Source organism: Arachis stenosperma, chromosome 2, assembly GCF_014773155.1.
Source record: "Arachis stenosperma cultivar V10309 chromosome 2, arast.V10309.gnm1.PFL2, whole genome shotgun sequence".
Classification (NCBI taxonomy): Eukaryota; Viridiplantae; Streptophyta; class Magnoliopsida; order Fabales; family Fabaceae; genus Arachis; species Arachis stenosperma.
The window spans coordinates 79636292-79649515 of record NC_080378.1 but is presented as its reverse complement, the minus strand read 5'-3'; the positions used below and the strand labels follow the sequence as shown (position 1 = coordinate 79649515).

Below are 13224 nucleotides of genomic sequence, written 5' to 3'. Positions count from 1 at the left end.
AAATATCTAAAATATCATTCTAAATTTCTAATAACATATACATATACTAACTATCTCATATCAACAACATAAATTAACTGAGTAATACATATTATTTAGACGCAATATAATATACCACTATCATTTAATCAATATGAACATAATTAACTTACAACATTATTACTTTTATTGTTACTAAAAAAGTGAAATTAAAAAATAATTATCTACATAATTAGGATGATAGAAAAATAAATGGTGGGACGTGCATGTGTGATGCCAAAAAAATAAATGGATTGACTATCATTTTTATGTTAGATCCTAAATGAAATAATTTTTGTACAATCTATGATTAATACAAAATTTCACCTATTTGTAAGTGCATCAGATCACATCAAATAATATCACAATAAGTAGTTTATTATTCTCACGAAAATTAAGAAATTAAGTAAACAATGATTGATTGAGTATTCTAATTAGACAATTCATGATTTGATACTGAACAATTGATAATAAAAGCATGTAATATAAATGACTTGAGCAAGAAGTAAAAGAAAGCAATAAATGACTTGAAAGTAAATAACATAAATGTAAATTACTGGAACTTTAAAGTACAAGAACAGTAAATTGCAAGAATATAAAAAAATAATGTAAATGAACATCAAATTAAGGTAATTTTAAAGTAAGGATAGAAAAGGATAATGGGAGGATCATTGGGGTACAGAGATATTGAATTCTCTAGATTAAATAATATTCATCTCAATTCAATTATGTAATTATTGATCTCTTGACAAATTATAAGTGATTGAATTCCAAATTCTTTGGTAATTCAATTTCTCTTGACTTGATCAATTGTCAATTTCTTAATCTAATTGCTCATGAAAAGAGATAAAGCTTGTTCTCTGATTTAGTACCATACAATTTCATGAATCTATATGTTAGTTGATTAAACGTCACATTATGAATCCAAATCCAAAATCACAAGAATTGAGAGAAAGAACCTCAGGTATAGTTTTATGAATCTACTTTTTCAAGTGATCATAAAATGCAATTTAGATTCAAACTCTTTTCCAAGAGATTTGAATCCTTGGAATGAAGAATAAAGACTCTTTCTAAAGAAGCAAATGAAATATGAACTGAAGACGAAAAGTAAATTACATTTGATCCATTCAATTTAATAGAGCTTTTTTTTCAATAAAAAGGAAATTAGCTACTTAGAGCTTACAAAATGTAAAAGAAGTAAAAAACGAAAATAGAAAGTAAAAAAAAGTGAAAAAAATAGGAAGGAGAAGTCTCTAGACAAGATCTTCTCATCCTCTATTTATAACATATTCTAAATTACAAATTCAAATGAAATTCAAATTACAACCAAATACAATTTCAAACTAACTATCCTAGTGATCTTTCTTGCTTCTATTAAGTCATGAGCCTTGTCAATTATTGTGATAGTTGTGCTTCAATAAGTGGGCTTGAGGAACAATTGTTGTGTCATTGAATAATCAAATTAAGCACCAAATGTAGCATGCAATATGCTCTTTTCACGAACCAAAATGAAGCTTAAAAGCGTGGCCCGAGGAAGTGTGCTTAAGGGCTGCGTTGGAGACGCTTTGCATGGATCACCATTGTCAATGGCTACCATCCGTCTGCTCAATGAAAATGGTCCAGGTGCGCTGTCACCGCACGGCTAATCATTTGTCAGTTCTCACTCATGCAGGAATAGGATCCATTGATTCTTTTGCGTCTGTCGCTACGCCCAACTCTTGTGAATTTGAAGCTCGTCACAGTCATTCAATCCCTGATGGGTATTTAATGGAGCCATCAGCAAGTTGAAGACATATCTAGGTTGGTTTGACTTCTTCAGTCAAACCAAGCTTTTTTATAGTGGATGTAGGTATTAGGTTGATACTTGCTCCAAGATCACATAGAGCTTTCTTGGTACAAGTACCCTCTAATGTGCATGGTATCTGGTGAACTAAATTGTGATCATCAACAATGGCTCCAAAGACTTGGTGCTCTTAAACATAAATCACACTTTGTCACAACTCCGCACAACTAACCAGCAAGTGTACTGGGTCGCCCAAGTAATACCTTACGTGAGTAAGGGTCGATCCCACAGAGATTGTTGGTATGAAGCAAGCTATGGTCATCTTGTAAATCCCAGTCAGGTGGATTCAACTATATTAAGAGATTATTGGATTTTCGAATAATAATAATAAATAAATAGAAAATAGTTACTCATATAATTCAATGGTGGGAATTTCAGATAGGTGCATGGAGATGCTGTGTTCCTTCTGAATCTCTGCTTTCCTACTGCTTTTATCCAATCTTTGTCACTCCTTTCTATGGCATGCTGTATGTAGGGCATCACCGTTGTCAATGGCTACATCCCATCCTCTCAGTGAAAATGGTCCAAATGCTCTGTCACAGCACGGCTAATCATCTGTCGGTTCTCGATCATGTTGGAATAGAATCCGTTGATTCTTTTGCGTTTGTCATCATGCCCAGCAATTGCGAGTTTGAAGCTCGTCATAGTCATTCAATCCCAGAATCCTACTCGGAATACCACAGACAAGGTTAGACTTTCCGGATTCCCATGAATGCCGCCATCAATTCTAGCTTATACCACGAAGATTCTGATTAAGGAATCCAAGAGATATGCGCCCGGTCTAAGGTAGAACGAAAGTGGTTGTCAGTCACGCATTCATAGGTGAGAATGATGATGAGTGTCAGGGATCATCACATTCATCATGTTGAAGTGCAATGAATATCTTAGAATAGGAATAAGTCGAATTAAATTGAAAACAATAGTAATTGCATTGAAACTTGAGGTACAGCAGAGCTCCACACCCTTAATCTATGGTGTGTAGAAACTCCACCGTTGAAAATACATAAGTGATGAAGGTTCAGACATGGCTGAATGGCCAGCCCCCAAACGTGATCACATGATCAAAAATACAATCCAGGATGTCTAATATGATAGTAAAAAGTCATATTTATACTAGTCTAGCTACTAGGGTTTACAGAAGTAAGTAATTAATGCAGAAATTCACTTCTGGGGCCCACTTAGTGTGTGCTTCGGCTGAGCTTGATCTATCCATGAGCTGAGGCTTCTCTTGGAGTTGAACGCCAAGTTGTAACATGTTTTGGGCGTTCAACTCTAGTTCGTGACGTATTTCTGGCGTTTGACTCCAAAATGCAGCATGGAACTGGCGTTGAGCGCCAGTTTACGTTGTCTAATTACGAATAAAGTATAGACTATTATATATTTCTGGAAAGCTCTAGACGTCTACTTTCCAACGCCATTAACATCGCACAATTTGGAGTTCTGTAGCTCTAGAAAATCTATTTTGAGTGCAGGGAGGTCAGAATCCAACAACATCAGCAGTCCTTTGTCTGCCTTCTTATCAGAGTTTTGCTCAAGTCCTTCAATTTCAGCCAGAAATTACCTGAAATTATAGAAAAACACACAAACTCATAGTAAAGTCCAGAAATGTGAATTTAGTATAAAAACTAATGAAAACATCCCTAAAAGTAACTAGATCATACTAAAAACTACCTAAAAACAATGCCAAAAAGCGTATAAATTATCCGCTCATCACCACACCAAACTTAAATTGTTGCTTGTCCCCAAGCAACTGAAAACCAATTAGGATTAAAAGAAGAGAATATACTATAAATCCCAAAATATCAATGAATATTAATTCTAATTAGATGAGCGGGAATTGTAGCTTTTTTCTTCTGAACAGTTTTGGCATCTCACTTTTTCCTTTGAAGTTTAGAATGATTGGCATCTATAGGAACTTAGAATTTCAGATAGTGTTATTGATTCTCCTAGTTAAGTTTGTTGATTCTTGAACACAGCTACTTTTATAAGTCTTGGCCGTGGCCCTTAGCACTTTGTTTTCCAGTATTACCACCAGATACATAAATGCCACAGACACATAGCTGGGTGAACCTTTTTCAGATTGTGACTCAGCTTTGCTAAAGTCCCCAATTAGAGGTGTCTAGAGCTCTTAAGCACACTCTTTTTGCTTTGGATTACGACTTTAACCACTCAGTCTCAAGCTTTTCACCTGGACCTGCATGCTACAAGCACATGGTTAGGGACAACTTGATTTAACCGCTTAGGCCTGGATTTTATTTCCTTGGGCCCTCCTATCCATTGATGCTCAAAGCCTTGGATCCTTTTTACCCTTGCCTTTTGGTTTTAAGGGCTATTGGCTTTTTCTGCTTGCTTTTTCTTTTTCTTTCTAATTTTTTTTCAAGCTTTTGCTTTTTCACTACTTTTTCTTGCTTCAAGAATCAATTTTCATGATTTTTCAGATTATCAATAGCATTTCTCTTTGTTCATCATTCTTTCAAGAGCCAACAATTTTAACATTCATAAACAACAAGATCAAAATTATGCACTGTTTAAGCATTCATTCAGAAAATAAAAAGTATTGTCACCACATCAATATAATTAAACTAAATTCAAGGATAAATTCGAAACTCATGTACTTCTTGTTCTTTTGAATTAAAAACATTTTTCATTTAAGAGGGGTGAAGAATTAATGAAATTATTCATAGCTTTAAGACATAGTTACTAACTACTAATGATCATGAAGTAGAGACACAAAACATAGATAAACATATAGCATAGAAATCGAAAAACAGAAAAATAAGAACAAGGAAGGAGTCCACCTTAGTGGCGTCTTCTTCTTGAAGGAGCAATGGTGCTTTTTGAGCTCCTCTATGTCTCTTCCTTGCCTCTGTTACTTGATCCCTAGTGATTTTGGTGCTCCTATCTTTAGTTGCTCCCAATAATTATGTGGAGAAAAATGTATCCCCTGAGGTACCTCAGGGATTTCTTGATGAGGGAATTCCTCATGCTCTCTTGATGTGCAGTCAAATGCTCTATTACTGAGCTATGGACCCTTGAGATGAATCTCTCCATCTCCAATGACTCGGAGGTGGAAAATTTTTTTTTGTCTTTCCTTTTCTCTCTTTTTTTTTGAGGTTTCTCTGGCCTTAGGTGCCATCAATGGTTATGGAAAAACAAAAAAGCTATGCTTTTACCACACCAAACTAAGAATGTTGCTCGTCCTCGAGCAAAGAAGAAAGAATGGAAGGAGAAGAAGATATGGAGGATAGGGAGAGATGTGTATGTTTCGGCCATATGGGTGGGATTGGGTGGGGAAGAGATGGATGGAGGTGATTGGTGTAGAAGAGAGAAGGTGAGTTGAGGTAGGTGGGGATCCTGTGGGGTCTACAGATCCTAAGGTGCCAAGGATTTACATCCCTACACCAATGAGGCGTGTAAAACGCCCTCTGCATGCAATTCTGGCGTTTAACGCCAGATTGGTGCTTGTTTCTGGCGTTAAACGCCAGCTCTAAGCTTGTTCTGGGCGTTCAACGTCCATCTGCAGCATGTTTCTGGCGTTGAACGCCAGCTTTCCTTAGTGTGCAATCCTGGCGTTTAAACGCCAGATTGCTGCATATTTTTGGCGTTCAGCGCCAGATCCATGCTCTATTCTGGCGTTGAACGCCAGCCAGATGCTCCTTACTGGCGTTTAAACGCCAGTAAGTCCTTCCTCCAGGGTGTGATTTTTCTTCTGCTGTTTTTGATTCTGTTTTTAATTTTAATATTTTTTTCGTGACTCCACATGATCATGAACCTAATAAAACATAAAAGAACAATAAAAAGAAAAATAAAATTAGATAAATAAAAATTGGGTTGCCTCCCAATAAGCGTTTCTTTAATGTCAATAGCTTGACAGTGAGCTCTCACGGAGCTTCACAGATGTTCAGAGCATTGTTGAGACCTCCCAACACCAAACTTAAAGTTTGAATGTGGGGGTTCAACACCAAACTTAGAGTTTGGCTGTGGTCTCCCAACACCAAACTTAGAGTTTGACTGTGGGGGCTCTGTTTGACTCTGCATTGAGAGAAGCTGTTCATGCTTCCTCTCATTACCAAATAACTTGGCATTTAGCTTCATGATGGCTCCTAGATATTGAGCAACTTGCTCTCTAGTTACATCTTCATCCTCTTCAGAGGAAGAATAGTCTTTAGAGCTCATGAATGGCAGAAGGAGGTTTAATGGAATCTCTATAGTCTATATATGAGCCTCATATTCGTTTGGGTCCTCAATAGGGAACTCCTTCTTGGTTGGGAGACGTCCCATGAGGTCTTCCTCATTGGGATTCACGTCCTCCCCTTCCTCCTTGCATTCGGCCATATTGACTATATCAATGGCCTTGCACTCTCTCTTTGGATTCTCTTCTGTATTGCTTGGGAGAGTACTAGGAGGAGTTTCAGTGACTTTCTTACTCAGCTGACCCACTTGTGCCTCCAAATTTTTAATGGAGGACCTTGTTTCACTCATGAAACTTAAAGTGGCTTTAGACAGATCAGAGACTATGTTTGATAACTTAGAGGTGCTCTGTTCAGAATTCTCTGTTTGTTGCTGAGAAGATGATGGAAAAAGCTTGCTACTGCTAAACCTATTTCTTCCACCATTATTAAAGCCTAGTTGAGGCCTTTGTTGATCCTTCCATGAGAAATTTGGGTGATTTCTCCATGATGAGTTATAGGTGTTTCCATAAGATTCACCCATGTAATTTACCTCTGCCATTGCAGGGTACTCAGGATCATAAGCTTCTTCTTCAGAAGATGCCTCTTTAGTACTGTTGGATGCATTTTGCCATCCATTCAGACTTTGAGAAATCATGTTGACTTGCTGAGTCAATGGTGCACGAAATTGTGATCACTACTTTTCACAACTCAAATAATCCCCGGTAATGAATCCAAAAACTTGGTGCTCAATACCATGGTATAAACACAACTTCGCACAACTAACCAGCAAGTGTACTGGGTCGTCCAAGTAATAAACCTTAAGCGAGTAAGGGTCGATCCCACGGAGATTGTTGGTATGAAGCAAGCTATGGTCACCTTGTAAATCTTAGTCAGGCAGATTCAAATGGTTATGGATGATATATGAATAAAACATAAAATAAGGATAGAGATACTTATGTAGTTCATTGGTGAGAACTTCAGATAAGCGTATGGAGATGCTTTGTCCCTTCCGTCTCTCTGCTTTCCTACTGTCTTCATCCAATCCTTCTTACTCCTTTCCATGGCAAGCTGTATGTTGGGCATCACCGTTATCAGTGGCTACAGTCTCGTCCTCTCAGTGAAAATGTTCAACGCACCCTGTCACGGCAAGGCTAATCATCTGTCGGTTCTCAATCAGGTTGGAATAGAATCCATTGATTCTTTTACGTCTGTCACTAACGCCCAGCCTTCAGGAGTTTGAAGCTCGTCACAGTCATTCAATCATTGAATCCTACTCAGAATACCACAGACAAGGTTTAGACCTTCCGGATTCTCTTGAATGCCGCCATAAATTCTAGCTTATACCATGAAGATTCCGATTAAAGAATCCAAGAAATAAACATTCAAGCCTTGTTTGCTTGTAGAACGGGAGTGGTTGTCAGGCACGCGTTCATAAGTGAGAATGATGATGAGCGTCACATAATCATCACATTCATCAAGTTCTTGAGTGCGAATGAATATCTTGGAATAAGAACAAGCTAAATTGGATAGAAGAATAATAGTAATTGCATTAATACTCGAGGTACAGCAGAGCTCCACACCTTAATCTATGGTGTGTAGAAACTCTACCGTTGAAAATACATAAGAACAAAAGTGATCATTGGCTTCGGTCCCAGAGAGGGAACCAGAAGAACCAAGATCTAAAGTGATCAAAATATTCAAAGATCTAAAGATGATCAAAGATCCAAAGATGAAAATACAATAGCAAAAGGTCCTATTTGTAGAGAACTAGTAGCCTAGGGTTTACAGAAATGAGTAAATGACATAAAAATCCACTTCCGGGCCCACTTGGTGTGTGCTTGGGCTGAGCATTGAAGCCTTTTCATGTAGAGACTTCTCTTGGAGTTAAACGCCAGCTTTTGTGCCAGTTTGGGCGTTTAACTCCCATTCTTGTGCCAGTTCCGGCGTTTAACGCCAGGCATTCTTGAGCTGATTTGGAATGCCGATTTGGGCCATCAAATCTCGGGCAAAGTATGGACTATTATACATTGCTGGAAAGCCCAGGATGTCTAATTTCCAACGCCATTGAGAACGCGCCAATTGGGCTTCTGTAGCTCCAGAAAATTCACTTCGAGTGCAGAGAGGTCAGAATCCAACAGCATCTGTAGTCCCTTTCAGTCTTTGAATCAGATTTTTGCTCAGGTCCCTCAATTTCAGCCAGAAAATACCTGAAATCACAGAAAAATACACAATCTCATAGTAAAGTCCAGAAAAGTGAATTTTAACTAAAAACTAATAAAAATATAATAAAAACTGACTAAAACATACTAAAAACATACTAAAAACAATGCCAAAAAGCGTACAAGTTATCCGCTCATCACAACACCAAACTTAAATTGTTGCTTGTCCCCAAGCAACTAAAAATCAAATAAGATAAAGAGAAGAGAAAATATGCAATGAATTCCAAAAATATCTATGAAGATCAGTATTAATTAGATGAGCGGGGCTTTTAGCTTTTTGCTTCTGAACAGTTTTGGCATCTCACTCTATCCTTTGAAATTCAGAATGATTGGCTTCTATAGGAACTCAGAATCCAGATAGTGTTATTGATTCTCCTAGTTAAGTATGATGATTCTTGAACACAGCTACTTTATGAGTCTTGGCCGTGGCCCAAAGCACTTTGTCTTCCAGTATTACCACCGGATATATACATGCCACAGACACATAATTGGGTGAACCTTTTTAGATTGTGACTCAGCTTTGCTAGAGTCCCCAATTAGAGGTGTCCAGGGTTCTTAAGCACACTCTTTTTGCCTTGGATCACAACTTTATTTCTTTCTTTTTCTTTCTTTTTCTCTTTCTCCCTTTTTTTTCGTTTTTTTTTTGTATTCACTGCTTTTTCTTGCTTCAAGAATCATTTTTATGATTTTTCAGATCCTCAGTAACATGTCTCCTTTTTCATCATTCTTTCAAGAGCCAACATTCATGAACCACAAATTCAAAAGACATATGCACTGTTTAAGCATACATTCAGAAAACAAAAGTATTGCCACCACATCAAAATAATTAATCTGTTATAAAATTCAAAATTCATGCAATTCTTCTCTTTTTCAATTAAGAACATTTTTCATTCAAGAAAGGTGATGGATTCATAGGACATTCATATCTTTAAGGCATAGACACTAAGACACTAATGATCATAAGACACAAACATAGATAAACATAAGCATTAAAACAGGAAAATAAAGAACAAGGAAATTAAAGAACGAGTCTACCTTAGTGATGGCGGCTTGTTCTTCCTCTTGAAGATCTTATGGAGTGCTTGAGCTCCTCAATGTCTCTTCCTTGCCTTTGTTGCTCCTCTCTCATGATTCTTTGATCTTCTCTAATTTCATGGAGGAGGATGGAATGTTCTTGGTGCTCCACCCTTAGTTGTCCCATGTTGGAACTCAATTCTCCTAGGGAGATGTTGATTTGCTCCCAATAGTTTTGTGGAGAAAAGTGCATCCCTTGAGGCATCTCAGGGATTTCATGATGAGGAACCTCCTCATGTCCATGAGTGGGATCTCTTGTTTGCTTTATCCTTTTCTTAGTGGTATCCATGAGGACTTGGTCCAACCTTTGATCAAAGTTGACCCTTCTAGTGTAAGGGTGTTCATCTCCTTGCATCATGGGCAAGTTGAATGCCAACCTTACATTTTCCGGACTAAAATCTAAGCATTTCCCCCGAACCATTGTAAGCCAATTCTTTGGGTCCGGGTTCACACTTTGATCATGGTTCTTGGTGATCCATGCATTGGCATAGAACTCTTGAACCATTAAAATTCCGACTTGTTGAATGGGGTTGGTAAGAACTTCCCAACCTCTTCTTCGAATCTCATGTCGGATCTCCGGATATTCACTCTTTTTGAGTTTGAAAGGGACCTCGGGGATCACCTTCTTCAAGGCCACAACTTCATAGAAGTGGTCTTGATGCACCCTTGAGATGAATCTCTACATCTCCCATGACTCGGAGGTGAAAGCTTTTGCCTTCCCTTTCCTCTTTCTAGAGGTTTCTCCGGCCTTGAATGCCGTAAATGGTTATGGAAAAACAAAAAGCAATGCTTTTACCACACCAAACTTAAAAGGTTTGCTCGTCCTCGAGCAAAAGAAGAAAGAAGAGAGTAGAAGAAGAAGAAATAGAGGAGATGAAGATGGCTTTGTGTTTCGACCAAAGGGGGAGAAGTAGTGTTTAGGGTGTGTGAAAATGAGGGAGTGAATATGGGTTTATATAGGGGTGGAGAGAGGGGTAGGGTTCGGTTATGGGAGGGTGGGTTTGGGAGGGAAAGTGGTTTAAATTTGAATGGTGAAGTAGGTGGGGTTTTATGAAGGATGGATGTGAGTGGTGAAGAGAAAGATGGGATTTGATAGGTGAGGGGTTTAAGGGGAAGAGTGGTTGAGGTGATTGGTGAATGGGTGAAGAAGAAGAGAGAGGGTGGTGGGGTAGGTGGGGATCTTGTGGGGTCCACAGATCCTAAGGTGTCAAGGAAAAGTCATCCCTGCACCAAGTGGCGAGCAAAAATGCTCTTCATGCCAATTCTGGCGTTAAACGCCGGGCTGGTGCCCATTTCTGGCGTTTAACGCCAACTTCTTGCCCTTTCCTGGCGTTTAACGCCAGTCTGGTGCCCCTTTCTGGCGTTAAACACCCAGAATGGTGCCAGACTGGGCGTTAAACGCCCATTTGCTGCCCTTACTGGCGTTTAAACGCCAGCAAGGTCTTCCTCCAGGGTGTGCTATTTTTCTTTCTGTTTTTCATTCTGTTTTTGCTTTTTCAATTGATTTTGTGACTTCTCATGATCATCAACCTACAGAAAACATAAAGTAACAAAGGAAAATAGATTAAATATAACATTGGGTTGCCTCCCAACAAGTGCTTCTTTAATGTCAGTAGCTTGACAGTGGGCTCTCATGGAGCCTCAAAGATACTCAGAGCAATGTTGGAACCTCCCAACACCAAACTTAGAGTTTGACTGTGGGGGCTCTGTTTGACTCTGTTTTGAGAGAAGCTCTTCATGCTTCCTCTCCATGGTGACAGAGGGATATCCTTGAGCCTTAAACACAAAGGATTCTTCATTCACTTGAATGATCAATTCTCCTCTGTCCACATCAATCACAGCCTTTGCTGTGGCTAGGAAGGGTCTGCCAAGGATGATGGATTCATCCATGCACTTCCCAGTCTCTAGGATTATGAAATCAGCAGGGATGTAATGGTCTTCAATCTTTACCAGAACATCCTCTACAAGTCCATAAGCTTGTTTTCTTGAATTATCTGCCATCTCTAGTGAGATTCTTGAAGCTTGTACCTCAAAGATCCCTAGCTTCTCCATTACAGAGAGAGGCATGAGGTTTATACTTGACCTTAAGTCACACAGAGCCTTCTTAAAGGTCATGGTGCCTATGGTACAAGGTATTGAAAACTTCCCAGGGTCTTGTCTCTTTTGAGGTAATCTCTGCCTAGACAAGTCATCCAGTTCTTTAGTGAGCAAAGGAGGTTCGTTCTCCCATGTCTCATTACCAAATAATTTGTCATTTAGCTTCATGATTGCTTTAAGATATTTAGCAACTTGCTCTTCAGTGACATACTCATCCTCTTCAGAGGAAGAATACTCATCAGAGCTCATGAATGGCAGAAGTAAGTCCAATGGAATCTCTATGGTCTCATTTTGAGCCTCAGATTCCCATAGTTCCTCATTAAGGAACTCATTGGAGGCCAGTGGACGTCCATTGAGGTTTTCCTCAGTGGCGTTCACTGCCTCTTTCTCCTCTCCAAGTTCAGCCATGTAGGTCATGTTAATGGCCTTGCACTCTCCTTTTAGATTCTCTTCTGTATTGCTTGGAAGAGTACTAGGAGGGAGTTCAGTAACTTTCTTACTCAGCTGTCCCACTTGTGCCTCCAAATTCCTAATGGAGGACCTTGTTTCAGTCATGAAACTTTGAGTGGTTTTGATTAGATCAGAGACCATGGTTGCTAAGTCAGAGTGGCTCTGCTTAGAATTCTCTGTCTGTTACTGAGAAGATGATGGAAAAGGCTTGCCATTGCTAAACCTGTTTCTTCCACCATTATTGTTGTTGAAACCTTGTTGAGGTCTCTGTTGATCCTTCTATGAGAAATTTGGATGATTTCTCCATGAAGAATTATAGGTGTTTCCATAGGGTTCTCCCATGTAATTCACCTCTTCCATTGAAGGGTTCTCAGGATCATAAGCTTCTTCTTCAGATGAAGCATCCTTAGTACTGCCAGGTGCATTTTGCATTCCAGCCAGACTTTGAGAAATCAAATTGACTTGCTGAGTCAATATTTTGTTCTGAGCCAGTATGGCATTCAGAGTATCAATCTCAAGAACTCCTTTCTTCTGATTTGTCCCATTGTTCACAGGATTCCTTTTTGAAGTGTACATGAATTGGTTATTTGCAACCATTTCAATTAGTTCTTGAGCTTCTGTAGGCGTCTTCTTCAGATGAAGAGATCCTCCAGCAGAGCTATCCAAAGACATCTTGGACAGTTCAGACAGACCATCATAGAAAATACCTATGATGCTCCATTCAGAAAGCATATCAGAAGGACACTTTCTGATCAATTGTTTGTATCTTTCCCAAGCTTCATAGAGGGATTCTCCTTCCTTCTGTCTGAAGGTTTGGACTTCCACTCTAAGCTTACTCAATTTTTGAGGTGGAAAGAACTTTGCCAAGAAGGCATTGACTAGCTTTTCCCAAGAGTTCAGGCTTTCTTTAGGTTGTGAATCCAACCATATCCTAGCTCTGTCTCTTACAGCAAATGGGAATAGCATAAGTCTGTAGACCTCAGGGTCAACCCCATTAGTCTTGACAGTGTCACAGATTTGCAAGAATTCAGCTAAAAACTGATAAGGATCTTCCAATGGAAGTCCATGGAACTTGCAATTCTGTTGCATTAGAGAAACTAATTGAGGCTTAAGCTCAAAGTTGTTTGCTCCAATGGCAGGGATAGAGATGCTTCTCCCATAGAAGTCGGGAGTAGGTGCAGTAAAGTTACCCAGTACCTTCCTTGCATTGTTGGCATTGTTGTTGTTTTCGGCTGCCATGTCTTCTTCTTTGAAGATTTCTGTTAGGTCCTCTACAGAGAGTTGTGCCTTAGCTTCTCTTAGCTTTCGCTTCAAGGTCCTTTCAGGTTCAGGGTCAGCCTCAACAAGAATG

General features: G+C 39.0%; 1 non-coding gene across 1 annotated transcript; it reads left to right on the top strand.

Annotated features, from left to right (window-relative positions):
- Nucleotides 1-12599: 12599 nt before the first annotated feature.
- Nucleotides 12600-12707, top strand: LOC130965080 (small nucleolar RNA R71). Its single transcript, XR_009081136.1, has one exon. It is a non-coding gene; the product is annotated as a small nucleolar RNA R71 (small nucleolar RNA).
- The last annotated feature ends 517 nt before the right edge of the window (nt 12708-13224 follow it).